Genomic DNA, 18,207 nt, shown 5'->3' on the forward strand with positions numbered 1-18,207 from the left:
AACACTCACAGGTTCCAGGGGTTACTGTGTCGCTATATTTTGGAGGGGCGTTGTTCAGTCTACCACAGCCTGCCCTCTGGCCCCCAAGGATTCACATCTCTCCCACATGCAAAATACATGCGCCCCATCCCCAAATCCTCAAATGTCTCAAACTGTGCAACATTAGCTGAAGTCCAACATCTTATCCATATAAGATCGCTCAAAAGTACCAAATCTCCTCATCTAAAACAGATAAGGGTGAGACTCTGGTTATGAAACATCCTGGGGCAAAATTCTCCTGCTGTGAACTTGTGACACTGGAAAACAAGTTATCTGTTCCAAAAATACAGTGGCGGGACAGGTGTAGGATAATAGTTACAGATATTTCCATTTCAAATGAGAGAAAATGGAAGGAAGGAGTTGCCACTTCCAACCATTTTGAAATCTATCAGGACAAATTCCATTTGGTTTCAAGGACTCAGAATAATCCTCTGTAGCTTGAAGCTCTCCCCTCTGGTCCCATAGCCCTCCTCTCAGAATGTATGTCATAGTGATTCACACCTTTAGACCAGCAGGTCCTTTTGTATCTTTCCCAGATAATATCATTTCTATTACCAGCTATGGCTGAGCATAGTGGAAGAAGAGCTCCTTGAGTCACGTGCCTAATCTCTTCAGCACTAGCAAACACGGCCACATTCTTGACTTTCTCTCTAGAGCATACCTTCCTGACAGTGCCTCTCCTAATTTTAGTGTCTTTTGCAGTCTTGATAGGCTGAGAATTTCCCTGGATCCTTTTTGCTTAACAGTCCTTTCCTCAGTTTATCCCTTTCCTCTAACATTTTACTAGAACTTGAATTGGAGTCCAATAGAAAAATGAAAAATTATGGGATTAAGACTGGGGATAAAAAAATGGTTGAATCTCTAGGCAAGTTGCTGAGGGTTTATGAAGGATGAGCCTAGGGAAGGGAGTCTTATATATGATCAGACTGGTTGTGATTGAAAAGAAATTTTTTATCAGTTTATCTAAAAATTGACCATTAGTGTCAGGGGTGCACTGAAGCAGGGCGAGTCTACTCCTCTCGTTTTGAAATAGGTTTTCTTAAGATGTTGATCGTTTTTCTTTATCTTTTAAACAATCAGTCTAAAAAAACGGGGATTTTGTGCTTTAAGGTAGTTTCCTAACTGCATTTATTAGGTTTTTGTTTTCGTTTTCTGAGATGGAGTCTTCCTCTGTCGCCCAGGCTGGAGTGCAGTGGTGCGATCCACCCACTGTAGTAAGCAAGGTTGCTCACTGCAACCTCCACCTCCCAGGTTCAAGTGATTCTTGTGCCTCAGCCTCCCAAGTAGCTGGGATTACAGGTGCCCACCACCACGCCCGGCTAATTTTTGTCTTTTTAGCAGAGACGGGGTTTCACCATGTTGGCCAGGCTGGTCTCGAACTCCTGACCTCAGGTGAGCCGCCTGCTTCAGCCTCCCAAGGTGCTGGAATTACATGCGTGAGCCACCATGCCCGGCCTTTTGTTGTTGTTGTTGTTGTTAAGACAGTTTCACTATTGTTGCCCAGGCTGAAGTGCAATGGTGTGGTCTCACCTCACTGCAACCTCTGCCTCCCAGGTTCAAGTGATTCTCCTGCCCCAACCTCCTGAGTAGCTGGGCTTACAGGCGTGCACCACTATGCACAGCTAATTTTGTATTTTTAGTAGAGATGGGGTTTCGCCATGTTGGCCAGGCTGGTCTCAAACTCCTGACCTCAGGTGATCGTCCCACCTCGGCCTTCCAAAGTACTGGGATTACAGGCGTGAGCCACCGCACCAGGCCTATCTGATAGTTTTTCTATATAACTCTTTGTTACTGGGAAGATGTGTCAGCCCAGACACTCCATATGAGTTTCAGGGTTTCTGGATTGATAGGTCGTAGGATATAGAGCCTCTAGAGCTGAGCTGAGCCAATTCTTCTTTCCAGTTCCTAGCCTATTAGCCCCCAGAGATGCTTACAGGACTTCTGCCTTACAGAGTGGAGGGAGTCTACGGGTGGGTGATATTGGTTGTAATTGCCTAGCTCAGAGGGCAGAGGAAGAGGTAGGAAAGGAATGCTCAGTTACTGGCCAGCTTTGATGAGTCTGCACTTTTTCTAGGAGCTTTCCAAGCCCCCTATTCCTTAATGTTATCACGCCACTTTCGGCTGCCACTGGGCCAGCCCTGCCAAGTGTCTGCTCCATATGTTTACAGAACAGGTAATAAGCCATCCAGAAAACAAGGAGAAAACAAGAATGCAACTTAGAAAGCTCCACTTGGGCTGATGCTCCATCTGTAGCCTCTGACCTTTTCCCACTCGAAGACATCTCATTCCGCAGTGGGGCCAAACCATCAAGGGTTTTGTTACTGGGAACTGTTCTGAACTCCCAAATAGCTGGGATTTCAGGCGCCCACCATCAAACCCTAGTAGAGACGGGGTTTCACCCTGTTAATCAGGCTGGTCTCAAACTCCTGACCTCAGGTGATCTGCCTGCCTCGGCCTCCCAAAATGCTGGGATTACAGGCATGAGCCATGGCGCCTGGCCCAGTCTTTCTATTCTCTACCTCTGAAACTTTTTTTTTTTTTTTTTTTAAGACGGAGTCTTGCTCTGTTGCCCAGGTTGGAATGCAGTGGCATGATCTCAGCTCACTGCAACCTCTGCCTCCCAGGTCCAAGTGATCCTCCTGCCTCATCACTGCTAGCAGCTAGTATTACAGGCATGTGCCACCATGCCCAGCTAATTTTTGTATTTTTAGTAGAGATGGGGTTTCACCATGTTGGCCAGGCTGGTCTCAAACTTGTGACCTCAGGTGATCCGCCCACCTCGGCCTCCCAAAGTGCTGGGATTACAGGCGTGAGCCACTGCGCCTGGCCTATCTCTGGAACTTCTACTGGCTGAACGTTGAAATTTCTGGGATCTATTCTCCATTTCCTTTATTATTTTTCTTCCATACTTTCTATTTCGTAATCCTTTTCTGCTATACGGTGAAGTAGTGCCATGCCTGAACACATTTTTTCATTGAGTTGTTCCAGTTTCTCTTATTGATATGCAAAAGCTTTGTTGTATATTAGAGATGGTTACTGTTAATTTATTGGGGATGCTTCACCAATTTCCCCAACATTTGCCCTTTTAAACAGTTGTTTATGGTGTCTTTTGAATTAGATGATACTTTAATTTTTACGTCTTTAACTATGTCAGATTCATTGTCTATAGCCTTGGAGTAATGTCAGGAAGTGCCTATGCCAACTCAAGATGTCTTACACTGTAATATTTTCCTAAATTGTCATCCAGTTCTTTATGATTTCACGTTTTCACATTTAAGTCACTGAATTTTTAGAATTTATTATTTTATGTGCTTCAAAGTAAGGATTTAATCTTTAGTTTTTGAAATGGATAGACACTTGTCAAGCAATCATTTATTTTACAACCCATCATCTGTTGCCCACTGTTTGGAAATGCATGCTGAAGTTTGCATATAGATTAGTCTGTTTCTTGACTTTCTATTTTGTTTCACTAGTAAATGTTTCCGTGTGTTTTCATTTTTGATTGCTGCTGTAACAAATTTTCAATAGCTTAGACAACGCTGGGCGCAGTGGCTCAGGCCTGTAATCACAGCACTTTGGGAGGCCGAGACAGGCGGATCACTTGAGGTCAGGAGTTCAAGACCAGCCTGGTCAACATGGCGAAACCCCCTATCTACTAAAAATAAAAAAATTAGCCGTGTGTGGTGGCCCATGCTTGTAATCCCAGCTACTCGGGAAGGTGAGACAGGAGAATCACTTGAACCCGGGAGAAGGAAGTTGCAGTGAGCCGAGATCACCCCACTGTGCTCCAGCTTGGGCAACACAAGTCAGACTGCATCTCAAAATATATATATGTAGCTAAGACAATTTTTGGAAAAGAAGAATAAGGTGGGAGGAATGGCTATACCATGTTTCAATACTTCTTATATAGCTACAGGAATCAAGTCTGTGTAGTACTGGGAGAAGAATAGACACATAGATCACTGGAACAAAATAGAGAACCTAGAAATAGCCCCACACTGATTTTTTACAAAGAGACGAAAAGAAGGAAGGATCGTCTGCTTAACAAATGGTGCTAGAGCAGTTGCAGAGCCATAGGCTAAAAAAAAAAAAAAGAAAAGAAAAGACCTAATCTTCATATTTTTATACAAAAAATAACCCTAGTGGATCATAGATTTAAATCTAAAATATAAAACTAAAAAAAATCTTTTACAAGAAAGCATAGGACAAACGTCTGAGATCTAGGGCATAGTGAAGTGTTCAAAAAGCATAATCCGTAAGGAAAACAAATAAATTAGATTTCATCCAATTTAAAACTTGTGCTCTGCAAGATACCCTGTTAAAAGGATGAAAAAACAAAGTATGGACTGGGAGAAAATGTTTGCAAACCACGTACCCAAGAAAGGACTCACATCCAGAATATATAATGGATATGTATAGTACTCTCAAAACTCAATGGTAGGCTGAGCGTGGTGGCTCACGCTTGTAATCCCAGCACTTTGAAAGGTCGAGGTGGATGGAAGGCAAATCCCTTGAGGCCTGGAGTTCGAGACCAGTCTGGGCAACATGGCAAAAACCCATCTCTACTAAAAATACAAAAATTAGACAGGCATGATGATGCGTGCCCGTAATCCCAGCTACTCAGGAGGCTGAGACATGAGAATTGCTAGAAGCTGGGAGGCGGAAATTGGAGTGAGCCAAGATCACGCCACTGCACTGCAGCCTGGGTAACAGAGCGAGACTCTGTCTCAATAATAATAATAATAATAATAATAATAATAAACCTCAACGGTAAAAAATACAAACAAATAGTCCAATTAGAAAATCATGAAAAGATGTGAATATATATTTCACTGAAGAGGAAATAAGCAAATAAGCACATGAAAAGATGTTCAACCCTCATTTCCTTCACTAGATGCAAGTTAAGGCCATGATGAGGTATCACTACACACTTATTAAAATAGCTAAAATAAAAGACACAGTGACAACACCAAATGGTGACAAGGAGGCAGAGAAAGTGGACACCTCATTAAGTGCTGCTGGAAAGGTAAAATCTTACAGCCACTCTGGAAAGCAGTTTGGTAGTTTCTTATAAAACTAAATATGCAATGACCATACAATTCAACAATTACACTTCAGAGAAGTTAAAATGTATGCCCATCCAGAAACTTGTACACAGTTGTTCATAGAAGCTTTACTCGTAACAGCCAAAAGCTGGAAATAATCAATACGTTCTACAATAAGCGAATGGTTGAACTGTGGTACATCCATCCCATGGAATACTACTCAGTAATAGAAATGAGCTATTGGCCAGACACAGTGGCTTACCTTGTTATCCCAGCACTTTGGGAGGTTGAGGCAGGCAGATCATGACGTCAAGAGTTCAAGACCAGCCTTGCCAACATGTTGAAACCCCATCTCTATGACTAATACAAAAATTACCAGGGTGTGGTGGCGCACGCCTGTAGTCACAGCTACTCGGGAGGCTGAGGTAGGAAAATCACTTGAAACAGGGAGGCAGAGGTTTCAGTGAGCCGAGATCATGCCACTGCACTCCAGCCTGAGCGACAGAGTGGGACTCTGTCTCAACAACAGCAACAGCAACAATGAACTATTGATACACAGATATTAATATCTTGGATGAATCTCCAGGGAATTATGCTGAGTGGAATAAGCCCTTAAAACGTGATATACTATAAGATTTCATTTGTACAGCATTCTAGAAAAGACAAAATTGTAGAAGTGGAAAACAGATTAGTGGTTGCCAGGGGTTAGGAATGGTGGATGGGAGGAGAGTGAGTGTTACGAAAAATGAGTAGGACAAGGAATAGCATTGTGGTGATGGAAATGTTCTGTACCTTTTGTTTGTTTGTTTGTTTTCCAAAGGGATTCTCACTCTGACCGAGGCTTGAGTGCAGTGGCACGATCTCGGCTCACTGCAACATCTGCCTCTCGGGTTCGAGGGATTCTCCTGTCTCAACTTCCCATGTAGCTAGGACTACAGGCACCCACCACCTCACCTAGCTAATTTTTGTATTTTTAGTAGAGACGGGGTTTCTCTGTGTTGGCCAGGCTGGTCTCAAACTCCTGACCTCAAGTGATCTGCCCACCTCGCCCTCCCAAAATGCTGGGATTACAAGCATGAACCACTGCACCTGGCCATGTTCTGCACATCAAAACACTTTCACTGAATATAGATGCCATTACATTCTCTCACTTATGTTACAAAGCAAAAGGCAGCTTCATAAACACTATTCTATTATGTATCAACTGAAAAAACACATATATTCCAGAAAAAGGTTTTGAAGACACATGGGAGTGGAATGTGCCTGCATTAAGAGCAGAGCTTTTACAGGACCACCTGTCTCTAGTCGGCTCCCAGGGACCACTGGAAACAGCTGCTACACTCAGAACGACAAGATGGTCTTGTTATTGATTTCAATGGACTCTCAAATCTCATCCTCCTTGACCACCAGCAGAGGCAAAAACTGATGATGGCACCATGGATTGGCTGGGCCAGAAATCCATAATCTCGAAGTCATAGACACACCTTCCAAGCATCACAATCTTTGTTGTCTTGAATAACAATAGCATTTAATAATTCTTTTCCTCCTGGGCAGAGTGACTGACGCCTGTAACCCCAACGTTTTGGGAGGCCGAGGCAGGTGCATCACCTGAGGTCAGGAGTTCAATACCAGCTTGGCCAACATGGCGAAACCCCATCTCTACTAAAAATACAAAAATTAGCCGGGCATAGGGGCACCTGCCTGTAATCTCAGCTACTCAGGAGGCTGAGGCAGGAGAATCCCTTTAACCCGGGAGGCAGAGGTTGCATCGAGCCAAGATCGTGGCATTGCACTCCAGCCTGGGCAACCAGAGTGAACCTCTGACTCAAAAAAATAACTAAATGAATAAATAAAACAATCATTTTCCTCTTACGGCAGTTACAACATCAGAAGGTAGCTTCATGGGTTCATTTCTCAAGAGAATACCCATTTTTTCTGCATTTTCAGCAAGGTTTTCTTCTTCTAAAACCTCAAGGGCTGCAATGGCCACTTGGCAGCCTAGTGGATTGCCACCGTATGTGGACCCATGTTCCCCTGGCTTAATGCTCAGCATTATGTCATCGTCCCACAGCACTGCAGACACAGAGTATCAACCCCTAGAAAGGGCCTTTCCAAGGAGGACTATATCAGGTCTGACATTTTCATGATCAACAGCCAGCCATCTACCAGTTCTGGCCAATCCTATCTGTATTTCATCAGCAATGAACAGAACCAAGCTGGGAACATGAGATGGGATGAGGGTAAGTAAAAATACCAAAAAGCTTACTGTTCTTATGGAGAGTCAGCTGGTCTTTCTCTCTCTATTTCTTTCTTTCTTTCTTTCTTTCTTTCTTTCTTTCTTTCTTTCTTTCTTTCTTTCTTTCTTCTTTCTTTCTCTCTTTCTTTCTTTCTTCCTTCCTTTCTCTCTCTCTCTTTCTTTCTCTTTCTTTCTTTCTCTCTCTCTCTTTCTTTCTTTCTTCCTTCCTTCCTCTCTCTCTCTTTCTTTCCCTTCCTTCCTTCCTTCCTTCCTTCCTTCCTTCCTTTCTTTCTTTCTTTCTTTCTTTCTTTCTTTCTTTCTTTCTTTCTTCCTTTCTTTCTTCCTTTCTTTCTTTCATTTATTTATCTATTTATTTGACAATCTTGCTCTGTCTGCTAAGCTGGAGTGCAGTGGTGTGATGTCAGCTCAATGCAACCTCTGCTTCCCAGGTTCAAATCATTGAGTGAGCCCAGGAGGTCAAGACCAGCCTGGGAAACATAGCAAAAGGCAGGGTGGTGCATGCCTGTAGTCCTGAAGCTGAGGCGGGAGTATCGCTTGAGCCCAAGAGGTTGAGACCAACTTGGTCAACATAGCAAAACCGTCTCTACTAAAAAAACAAAACTAAAAATATTAGTGAGGGCTGGGTGGTGCATGCCTGTACTGTAGTCCTGAGATCGAGGTGGGAGGATTGGCCAATGTGCTGGGATTACAGGTGTGAACCACCGCTCCTGGCTGATTGCTGCATCTTGAAATGCCCCATATTCTGTCTAAGTGTTGATGGGCTCTTGTAGTCTCAGAAATTCTAGCTCACTTCCTTCTAATGATTTACAAATCACCCAGTAATAGCCTCTAAATCCGTTCACAGTAGCCATGCTCATTTCTCTTCAACAGAACAGAACCCCCCAACACTCTGCCTGATCAGATCCATCACCAGAGAGACCATATTATCTCTGGGACTCACTTCCCTTCCTTTTTTTATTGAGTGAGGGTGTCAGAACGCCCTCACTCAATACAATTACATAGTCATGTCCTTTCCTCCCCAACAAGGGTCTGTACATCTTTCAGGGTAAGCCTAGATCCAGGGAAACTACTAACAAGAGTAGCCAACCCCCTCCTAAAGACTCAAGGCTGCTTTGCCCATAGGAAACCTGTCATCCCCAATCAATACTTCTCCCAGAGACCCCTGGTTCCCTGTTTTCATCTGACTTCTCCTCATGGCCTTACTCAGGGACAGATAAGCCCCGGATGGAGAAATGCAGCACCTGATTCCAGGTGACTGAGTGTGGCCAGCCTTCACAGCTTTCTCCCTCCACAAGACCAAAGGTCCTGTGGCTGGAAAGTCTCAATCTGTTTCACTTGCAGGTCAGACTACTCCCGGTGCCATGAACGGAGACAATGACTGTGCAAAGAGAGCTAGGGATGATGCTCAAATACCAGAGAAGACACAAAAGGTGAGGTGACCTGGAGGGGGCATAGGAGTGGCCCAGGGGACAGTGTGGGGTGACCAGGTTTCTGAGGAGGGGAGGACAGAGATACTGGAGACAAGGAGCAGGGTCTCGGGGGAGATCTGGACCCTTGGGAGCCTCCCACCCTCGCTCTGTCATCACCTAGCATCCCTGGAGACAAGTCTGTGACCTTGCACTACGTTTGGTGACTCTCAGTCCATTCTGGAAGGTGGGAAGAGAGCCAGCCAGCAGCATTAAAGCCCTACTGTGTGGCAGGGGTGAAGCTAGGGAAGGTCCCACGTGTTCTGTCAGTTAGCCATGGCATCAACCAGGACTGATTATCATCCCCACTTCCCAGATCCAGCACACAGGAAGTGGCTCCAGCTGAATGGCAGACATGCCTAGCTCAGTACTGCCAGAATTCCTTTTTTTTTTCCCCTAGGCCTTCGATGATATTGCCAAATACTTCTCTAAGAAAGAGTGGGAAAGATGAAAGCCTCAGAGAAAATCAACTATGTGTATATGAAGAGAAAGTATGAGGCCATGACTAAACTAGGTAACAGAAAGTTCTAGGTACAGACAAGTCTGGGGACACATGAGCATCCCTTTTCCTGCTTTGGCTACTTCTTAGGCTGCAGAAAGTACCCCACATTTTCCTTTTGTGCAGGGAAAAATCGCAAAGCAGCTTCTGGGTGTTCTGTGCTTCTGTATTCTGTCAGGGCTGAGGGCAGGGACTGGCCACAGTGGGGCTCATACCTGGATCCTGCACGTTTCTGTGCCTTAGGCCTCTGTTCTGATGAGTCCAACTGTCTCTGTGGCATCCTGGCACCCCCCGACTGACACTACCTTCCTTCTCTCAGCTTGTCTGTCTTTTGAGTCAGACTCTCACCGTGTCACCTAGCCTAGAGTGCAGTAGTGCAATCATAGCTCACTGAAGCCTCGAATTGCTGGCCTCAAGCAATCCTCCCGCTTCAGCCTCCCAAAGTGCTGGTACTATAGATGTGAGCCACCGTGCCAGGCCTAAGCTTCTCTCTTAGGGAATAAACATTTTGCATCTTTCTAGGTTTCAAGGTTGCCCTCTCACCTTTCATGCATAATAAACGGTCCGCAGATTTCCAGGGGAATGATTTTGATAATGACCGTAACCACGGGAATCAGGGTGAGTAGATGGGAAGGGGCTGGAAGGGGTGTCCTCAAGCCCAACTGCTTTTCAGCTCAGCTACCTGGGAAAGATCCTCAGGCATTTGTTCCCTCATACACATCGGGGCTGAGTGAAAAAAAAATTGCGTGCAGAAAGTTAACTACAGAGGCCATTCATATAAAATTTTAAAACACGCAAAACAAGAATATATATTTTTATAGACAATAAGTAAATGGTAAATGTATGCAAATATGAATGTGAATAAAAAGCCATCAAATTAAGGTGACTGGCTGTAAGTGGGGGAGGGAGGGAAGGCAGGGATTGCTGAGTGCTGCACAGACAGCTTCAGCTGTGACTTGTGGATAGTGTGTTTTCTTTGTTTGTTTGTTTGTTTTTGAGATGGAGTTGTGCTCTTGTCGCCCGGGCTGGAGTGCAATAAGGCAATCTCAGCTCACTCTGACTTTCAACTCCCGAGTTCAAGTGATTCTCCTGCCTCAGCCTCCAGAGTAGCTGGGGTTACAGGCGCCTGCCCTCACACCCAGCTAATTTTTGTATTTTTGGTAGAGACGGGGTTTCACCATGTTGGCCAGGCTGGTCTCAAACTTCCTGACCTCAGGTGATCCACCCGCCTCAGCCTCCCAAAGTGCTGGGATTACAAGTGTGAGCTACCACGCCCGGCCTGTTTGTAGTATTTCTAATATTCTGAATAAATAAATCAGACCTAACATAGCTGTGGGGTAATATTGAGATCCGACTGGACTCAATACTATTCCCCATACTTTTCTGTGTGTTTGAAATATTTCTTTTTAAAGGACTTGTTGTTCTTCCTAAGCACTGTTAATGAATCAAAAGACAGTTAAGAAAATGTTAAAAGTGATAAAAAAAAAAAAAAGAAACTATGAAAACTGTGGATCCGCCAAAAACTTCCAGAGTTTGTTTCATTAACAGCATGTAGGTATTGGATAAGTATCTTAGGAGTGAGGGTGATGAACACATTATGTAATAAGCATCGCTGTTTCTCTGTATTTTATCAAAACCAAATAGTCTTCTCATTCCCAAACAGCCCCAATTCTCCGTGATGAGCTTGGAAGAGAGTTTGAAAGAGTGATCCCTCATCCAACACAAAGACAGCTTTCCCAACTTGTCAGTGAGCAGAGATAACACAGAGTGAAAAAAAAGACAAGTTTTTGCGTAGAGATTTTTGATCATTTCAAGAATATAAAGGGGACATATGTGTTTACTTGCTCTTCTGCTCTAACAACACAATTATAAGACAAGGTCAGAAAGTCCAAACTGTCTCCAATAGACCTGTTACTCCCCAACTAAACAGGGCAGATTCTACAATCTCCCACAATCATTACAAGAGGCCTGAAAAGCCAGTGCTTGAGTATCTGCCAAGTTTTTGACATTAAAGGAGTGTCTTTATACTGAAAATATTTCAGAGCCACTGGACTAAATCATCCATGGTTCATCACACATTTAACAGCTTAATTCACATACCATAAGATTCACTCATTTGAAGTGTACAATGATTTTTAGTTGCACATCTTGAGTGGATACAGTTCAGATTCCCAACCAATCAATTTAATTATTTGGGAAAAAGTAAAAGATATGTAATGGAATAAGATGAGACTGTGATGGGGTTTAGTCCCCATTTGATAAACCATAAGACAGTAAATTCTGAATTGATGCCACAGATAAATGAACCAACTATGACTAAACATAATTTAGAAGCAAATCTCAAATAACTCCTCAACAATGAGTGGACTCATAACCCTCTGCTGCAGAGTGCCCTCATGCAACAGAAGCCTCTCTAGAGTTTGGAAACCTTTACCAACAAAGAAAAATTCTGATGTATTCTCTTTCAGTTGAACGTCCTCAGATGACTTTCGGCAGGCTCCAGGGAATCATCCCGAAGGTGAGTGTCTCTCAAATCTAAGGGACCAGAGAACCTTTGTCCCTCCACGGATATGAACACTGGTAAGAGTGGGAGAATATCAAAAATACCCTCACTGCCTCCTCCCCATGTCTATCACAACACCTGATGTAGCATCAATGGCTTGATAATACTAACAGTTGTGATCCTTAATATTTCTCTCGTTTTCATAGAGATGCCATATATTCTAAACAGTTTACATGGATTAATTTATTTAATCCTTAAGAATACCTCTACGACGACGTTTCTATTACTATCTCCAAATAATAATGAGTCACACACTTCAGTTATCATCCATATAAAAGCCATGTGACTTGGCACAAATCTTCTAAGTTCTCTGAGATCCAGACTTCTGGTCAATGAAATGGCAGTAAAGAATCATAGTTCATGTTTTAGATCATAGTTATCAGCAAAATAATAATGAAATGAGGCTCTCGTTGTACAGAGATTTTAAAGAATTTTCCTGAGGCGCAGTGGCAGTGGTAGTCTAATCCAGAGCTCCAAGCCATTTAAAGCTCATTCACGTTTGCATTTGTTTATGAAGTTCAGATGTTGCTCACTAGGGCTTCACCCCATAGGGCCTGCTGGTGCTTCCATTGAGACACCCACTCTTGCAACAGGAAGGACCAACTGGCCTCTGCTCCGTTACCAGGGCCACTCGCATGGCTTAGGAATCAGTTTGACTGTTGGTCCCTCCCTACTGTGAGCTCCTTGAGGGCCTTGTCTGCAAGTGGGGCATCCGGGAAGCCCTCGTCCCAGCCCAGGGGATCTCTCGGAGTCCCCTGAATGAGTGATCCCACAAGTGCAGATTCAACTCTGGTTTACAGCGTAAAGGGATCTGGGAGTTGGGTTGCCATTGTGGAGACCAAATTCAAAGAAGGATCATGAAAAGTATTGTTTTTTATTATTACTACATTTAAACAGTGTTTGCAAGCTCAGAGAGGACTTTCCTTTAGCTTGTTTTACATGTATTTTTCACTATTTCATAAGTGAAAAAGCTGTATAAATGTAGTTTAACAATGTTGGTCAGTGACACATCCCAATGCAACCAGAATTGGTATGGTGCCACCTCACTGAATTCCACATTCAATGTTGGTGCCTCGGTAGGGTGGTATGCCAGATCTGGTACTGCTTTCTTTGCTGCCTGGATTAATTTCAGCAAACCATTTCTTTCCCTCTCCCTTCCCTGTATTCATCTCCCCGCACCATCTTTCCCAGCAGTGTTTTGTTCCCTCTCTATGTTTTTATATTTACTCTCTGAGCAGCTGTCTACAAGCTTATATGGGATCCCTTGTATTTTATAGAAGGTCTTCCTTTTGTGGACCTTGGGAATTCTTAGAATGCTATGCTCCAAATCTTCTGTATACCAGACTCTCAATTACATGGAGATTTTTGCTGTTTGCAAGAATGTCAATCTTAAAACAGTGTGAAGATAAGCATTCTAACCCTGGAAACCCCAGTCATTTAGGCCATTCCTTTCCCTTTTAACCTCCCAAGTTTCTCCTAATTTAGGCATGTGTAACTCTCCCAGCGTTGTTGAGCACATTGATTAAGGTAATGCATGTGAAGACGCTTTGTAAGCTCTAGAGCATTATAGAAATGTCACTGATACAGTTTATCTGTCACCTTCACATTATACAGATCATGCCCGAGAACCTAGCAGAGGAAGGAAATGATTCGAAGGGAGTGCCAGAAGCATCTGGCCCACAAAACGATGGGAAACAGCTGTGCCGCCTGGGAAAAGCAAGTAGCTCTGAGAAGATTCACGAGAGATCTGGTAAGAGGAAACGATTTGGGAACAACCCCTCTGGCTTCCCTGGCTATGTTCAGGTGTGTGGACTGGGTGTGTGGCATGGATCCCAGACAAGCCTGGGTCCAGGCTGGGCTGAGGAGCTCGCCCAGCTCCCGATGAGATGTTAGGCATGACTTCCAGAGACACACACTTGAGTTGTCGTCCATATAAATGTGCTCAAGCAATTCTATCTGTGATAACCTGGGATCATATCATACTCAGCTCAATGCCTGATACCCAATACAGGTGTACTTCAGAGATATTGCAGGTTCAGTTCCAGACTGCAATAAAGTGAGTCACACACATTGTGTTTCGTTTGTTTCGCAGTGCATAAAAACATTATGTTTGCACTATTCTATAGTCTGCTAAGTTTGCAATAGCATTATGTCTAAAAATGTACATACCCTAATTTTAAAATAATTCATTGTATAAAAATGCTAACAATCTTCTGAGCCTTCAGTGAGTCACACTCTTTTTGCTGATGGAGGATCTTGCCTCGGTGTTGATGGTTGCTGGCTGATCTAGGTGGTGGTTCCTGAAGGGTGGAGTGGCTGTGGCAGTTTCTTAAAACAACACAACAGTGAAATTTGCCACATCGATTAGCTCTTCCTTTTATGAAAGATTTCTCTGTAGTATGTGATGCTATTGGATAGCATTGTATCCATAGCAGAGTTTCTTTCAAAATTGGAGTCAATCCGCTCCAGCTATGAAAGTCCTAGATGGCGTCTTCTTCAATATAGAAGGCTATTTTATCCATATTGAAAATCTGTTGTTTAGTGTAGCCACCTTCACAGTGATCTTAGCCAGATCTTCTCGATAAGTTGCTGCAGCTTCTCCAACAGGGTTTGCTGCTTCACCTTGAACTTTTATGTTATGGAGATGGCTTCTTTCCTTAAACCTCATGAACCACCCTTTGCTAGCTTCACACGTTTCTCTTGCAGCTTGTTCACCTCTCTCAGCATTCATGGACTTGCAGAGAGTTCGGGCCTTGCTCTGAATTAGACTTCGGCTTAAGTCAGTGTTGTGGCTGGTTTCATCTTCTGTCCAGACCACACAAACTTTCTCTATTTCAGCAGTAAGTCTGTTTTGCTTTCTTATTTGTGTGTTCACTGGAATATTAGTATTATTATTTCCTTCAAAAACTTTTCCTTTGCATTATATACTATTATTTCCTTCAAGAACTTTTCCTTTGCATTCACAGCTTGGCGGTTTGGTGCAAGAGGCCTGACTTTCAGCCTATCTTGGCTTTCAGCATGCCTTCCTCACTAAGCTTAGCCATTTCTAGCTTCTGATTTAAAGTGAGAGACATGCAACTCTTCCTTTCATTTCAACACTTAGTGGCCATTCTAGGGTTGTTAATTGTCTTAATTTCAATGTTGCTATGTCTCAGGAAATAGGGAGGCCCAACAAAAGGAAGAGAGATGGGGAACAGCTCATCCGTGGAGCAGTCAGAACACACACAGCATTGATCGATTAAGTTTGTCATCTTCGGTGGGTACAGTTCCCGTTACCCCCAAAACAATTACCCATAACAGGGTGATTACAGTCAATAATAACTTAATTGTACATTTTAAAAAACTAAAAGAAGTGAAATGGATTGTTTGTAACACAAGGATAAATGGTTGAGGGGATGGATACCCTATTTTCCGTGATGTGATTATTACACATTCCATGCGTGTATCAAAACATCTCATGTACCCCATAAGTAGATATACCTATTGCGTATAAAAATAAAAAACAGAAAGTATTTTAAAAGACAAAAAAACAACTACAATAATAACATCAAAACTCACTGATCACAGATCACTATAAGAGATATAATAGTTAATGGGTGCAGCACACCAACATGGCACATGTATACATATGTAACAAACCTGCACGTTGTGCACATGTACCCTAAAACTTAAAGTATAATAATAATACAATTTAAAAAAAACACAAATATATTTGAACCTAATTATATACATTCAGAACTTCATACAAATTTGGACTGGAGTTGTATACAAATTTATTCAAGTAGTAAAATTAAAAATAATAATAATAATAATGGGTTAAGGTCTCAGCCTCTCTAAGCCAGAGAATGTGAAAAACTGGATAAAGAAGGCCCATGGGCACTTGGGATGGGGAGGCATCTCCTTTTTTTTGAGAAAACAGAGCCTAACACTCTCCAACCTACCCAACTCTTATCTTCCAACTCTTCTCCATCACAGGACCCAAAAGGGGGAAACATGCCTGGACCCACAGACTGTGCGAGAGAAAGCAGCTGGTGATTTATGAAGAGATCAGCGACCCTGAGGAAGATGACGAGTAACTCCGTAAGTGAACCTTTGGCTCATCCCCCACATCCCTGCAGATGTGCTATTCTGTTATGGTACCGGTATCCCATCTTGTCACTTATTCCCCCAATCATTCCCTTCTCATAATTTTCTAGGGTACAGCATTGAGGCTGAGTGATGAGATTTTCCATGCTCTTTCTACTCCCTGCCCTATATATCCAGGGATCCTCCCTACCCAGGATGCTGTGGGTTCCCAAACCCCAGGTCAGCCCTGATATGCCGGCCACACCTTCCTCTAGCCTGGGAATAGATAACCCAGGCAAGGAAGTCACTGTGGCATGAGCAGAGGGTTCACTTCAAGGAACCGTGGAAGGCGTGTGCAGGTCCTGGGGTAGGGCAGAATCAGAGTGTGCGGGGTCTGCAGGTCAGGAGGAGTTGAGATTGAGTTGTCACACAGTGGGAACTCACTGCCACTTACTTTCCTTCTCTCTTCTTGCCTCAGCCTGAGGGATATGACACATGCCCATGAAGAGAAGCAGAACGTGGTGACCTTTCATGAACATGGGCATGGCTGCGGACCCCTCATCATCAGGTGTATAGCAAGTGAAAGCAAGTGTTCACAACAGTGAAAAGTTGAGCGTCATTTTTCTTCGTGTGCCAAGAGTTCGATGTTAGTGTTTCCGTTGTATTTTCTTACAGTGTGCCATTCTGCTAGATATTAGTGTTTTCATTGATGAGCAAGACATACTTAATGCATATTTCGGTCTGTGTATCCATGCACCTACCTCAGGAAACAAGTATTGTCAGGTATTCTCTGCATAGAACAGCACTACCCTCCTCTCTCCCCAGATGTGACTACTGAGGGCAGATCTGAGTGTTTAATTTCAGATTTTTTCCTCTGCATTTACACACCACACACACACACACACACACACACACACACACACACACACACCAAGTACCACTATAAGCATCTCCCATCTGCTTTTCCCATTGCCATGCATCCCGGTCAAGCTCCCCTCACTCTGTTTCCTGTTCTGCATGTACTCCCCTCATCTGATTCTTCTGTATCAGTCACTGACAGTTAATAAACCTTTGCAAACATTCCCCAGTTGTTTGCTCCTCTCGTTATTGTGCACACAGCTCTGTGCATGTGTGTGAATATTTCTTTAGGAAAGATTCTTAGAAGTGGAATTGCTGTGTCAAAGGAGTCATTTATTTAACAAAACCCTCATGAGTGTGTCCTCGTGCTGAGCACTGTTCTAGGTGCTGGAGAGACATCGGGGAACAAGGCAGACAGATGTTCCTGACCACCATTCTAGAGGAGGATGTTTCCAGTTGTTTGTTTGTTTTTTTGTTTGTTTCTAGAGACAGGGTCTTGCTCTGTCCAGGCTGGAGTGCAGGAGGATGATCATAGCTCAATGCAGCCTTGAACTCCTGGGCTCAAGCGATCCTCTCACCTTGGCCTCCTAAAGTGTTGTGATTACAGGCGTGAGCCACCACACCTGGCCTCCAGTTTTTATTTTGATAGAGACTATACACTTCAGTCCTGGAGCAGGATTCTGCAGCAGGTGTTTGGGCATCTTGGCCTTCGCTCTCTGAACGATTTTTGCATTCTAGGGCTGGGACGGTCCATTTGGGAGTATGTGGGAGGAGACACAGATGAAATCGTCATCTGGGGAACGTGGAAGAATCAGGCAGATGCGTGCACTGTAGACCCTGTGATGCACAGGGAATAGAAGAGTCCACTTAGTCTCCATGCAGGGGATCAGTGGTGGGAAAGTCCCCTGGACAGAAGCATGAGACTGCCCATCAAGGGTCTCACCAACCAAGGGCCTGGGGGCTGGGGTGGGAACGATGATTTGGGAATGGGACCGTTCTTTCTCACAGATACCACTGCACGGTGCGGAGGTGAAACAATTGTGGGGAAGGAAGGGCAGAGGGGAGTCCATTTTAGAACAAACCAGTGTGTGTGAATGGAGACATTAAAGCTCCATTCACACACAACAAACTTGAAACACCAGCCCCAGGTGGAGGCAGGATTGGAGCTGTTTTGACCATTCATACCCCATCACCTTGGCCTCCTGGTTCTCCCCAGCCTTAGAAGGAGGACACTATCATCATTATGGCTATATAATAGATGAGAGATGAAGTCCCAGACAGATGGTAGGTGTCTTGTCACAGGTCCTACAGCTGGCAGGTGCAGGAGGAGCTAAGTTTGGAGCTCACTGACTTCAGAAACATTAAGGAGGAAAGGTGTGTGTGGTGGAGGGAGGGAGAATTGAACAAGCCCCGGG

General features: G+C 43.8%; 2 pseudogenes; one reads left to right on the forward strand and one right to left on the reverse strand.

Moving 5' to 3' along the window:
• Nucleotides 1-6,425: 6,425 nt before the first annotated feature.
• On the reverse strand, nucleotides 6,426-8,536 carry LOC100443008 (ornithine aminotransferase, mitochondrial-like; annotated as a pseudogene).
• A 166-nt stretch (nucleotides 8,537-8,702) lies between these two features.
• Nucleotides 8,703-15,945, forward strand: LOC129052916 (putative protein SSX6; annotated as a pseudogene).
• The last annotated feature ends 2,262 nt before the right edge of the window (nucleotides 15,946-18,207 follow it).

This window comes from Pongo abelii, chromosome X (genome assembly GCF_028885655.2).
Source record: "Pongo abelii isolate AG06213 chromosome X, NHGRI_mPonAbe1-v2.0_pri, whole genome shotgun sequence".
Lineage (NCBI taxonomy): Eukaryota > Metazoa > Chordata > Mammalia > Primates > Hominidae > Pongo > Pongo abelii.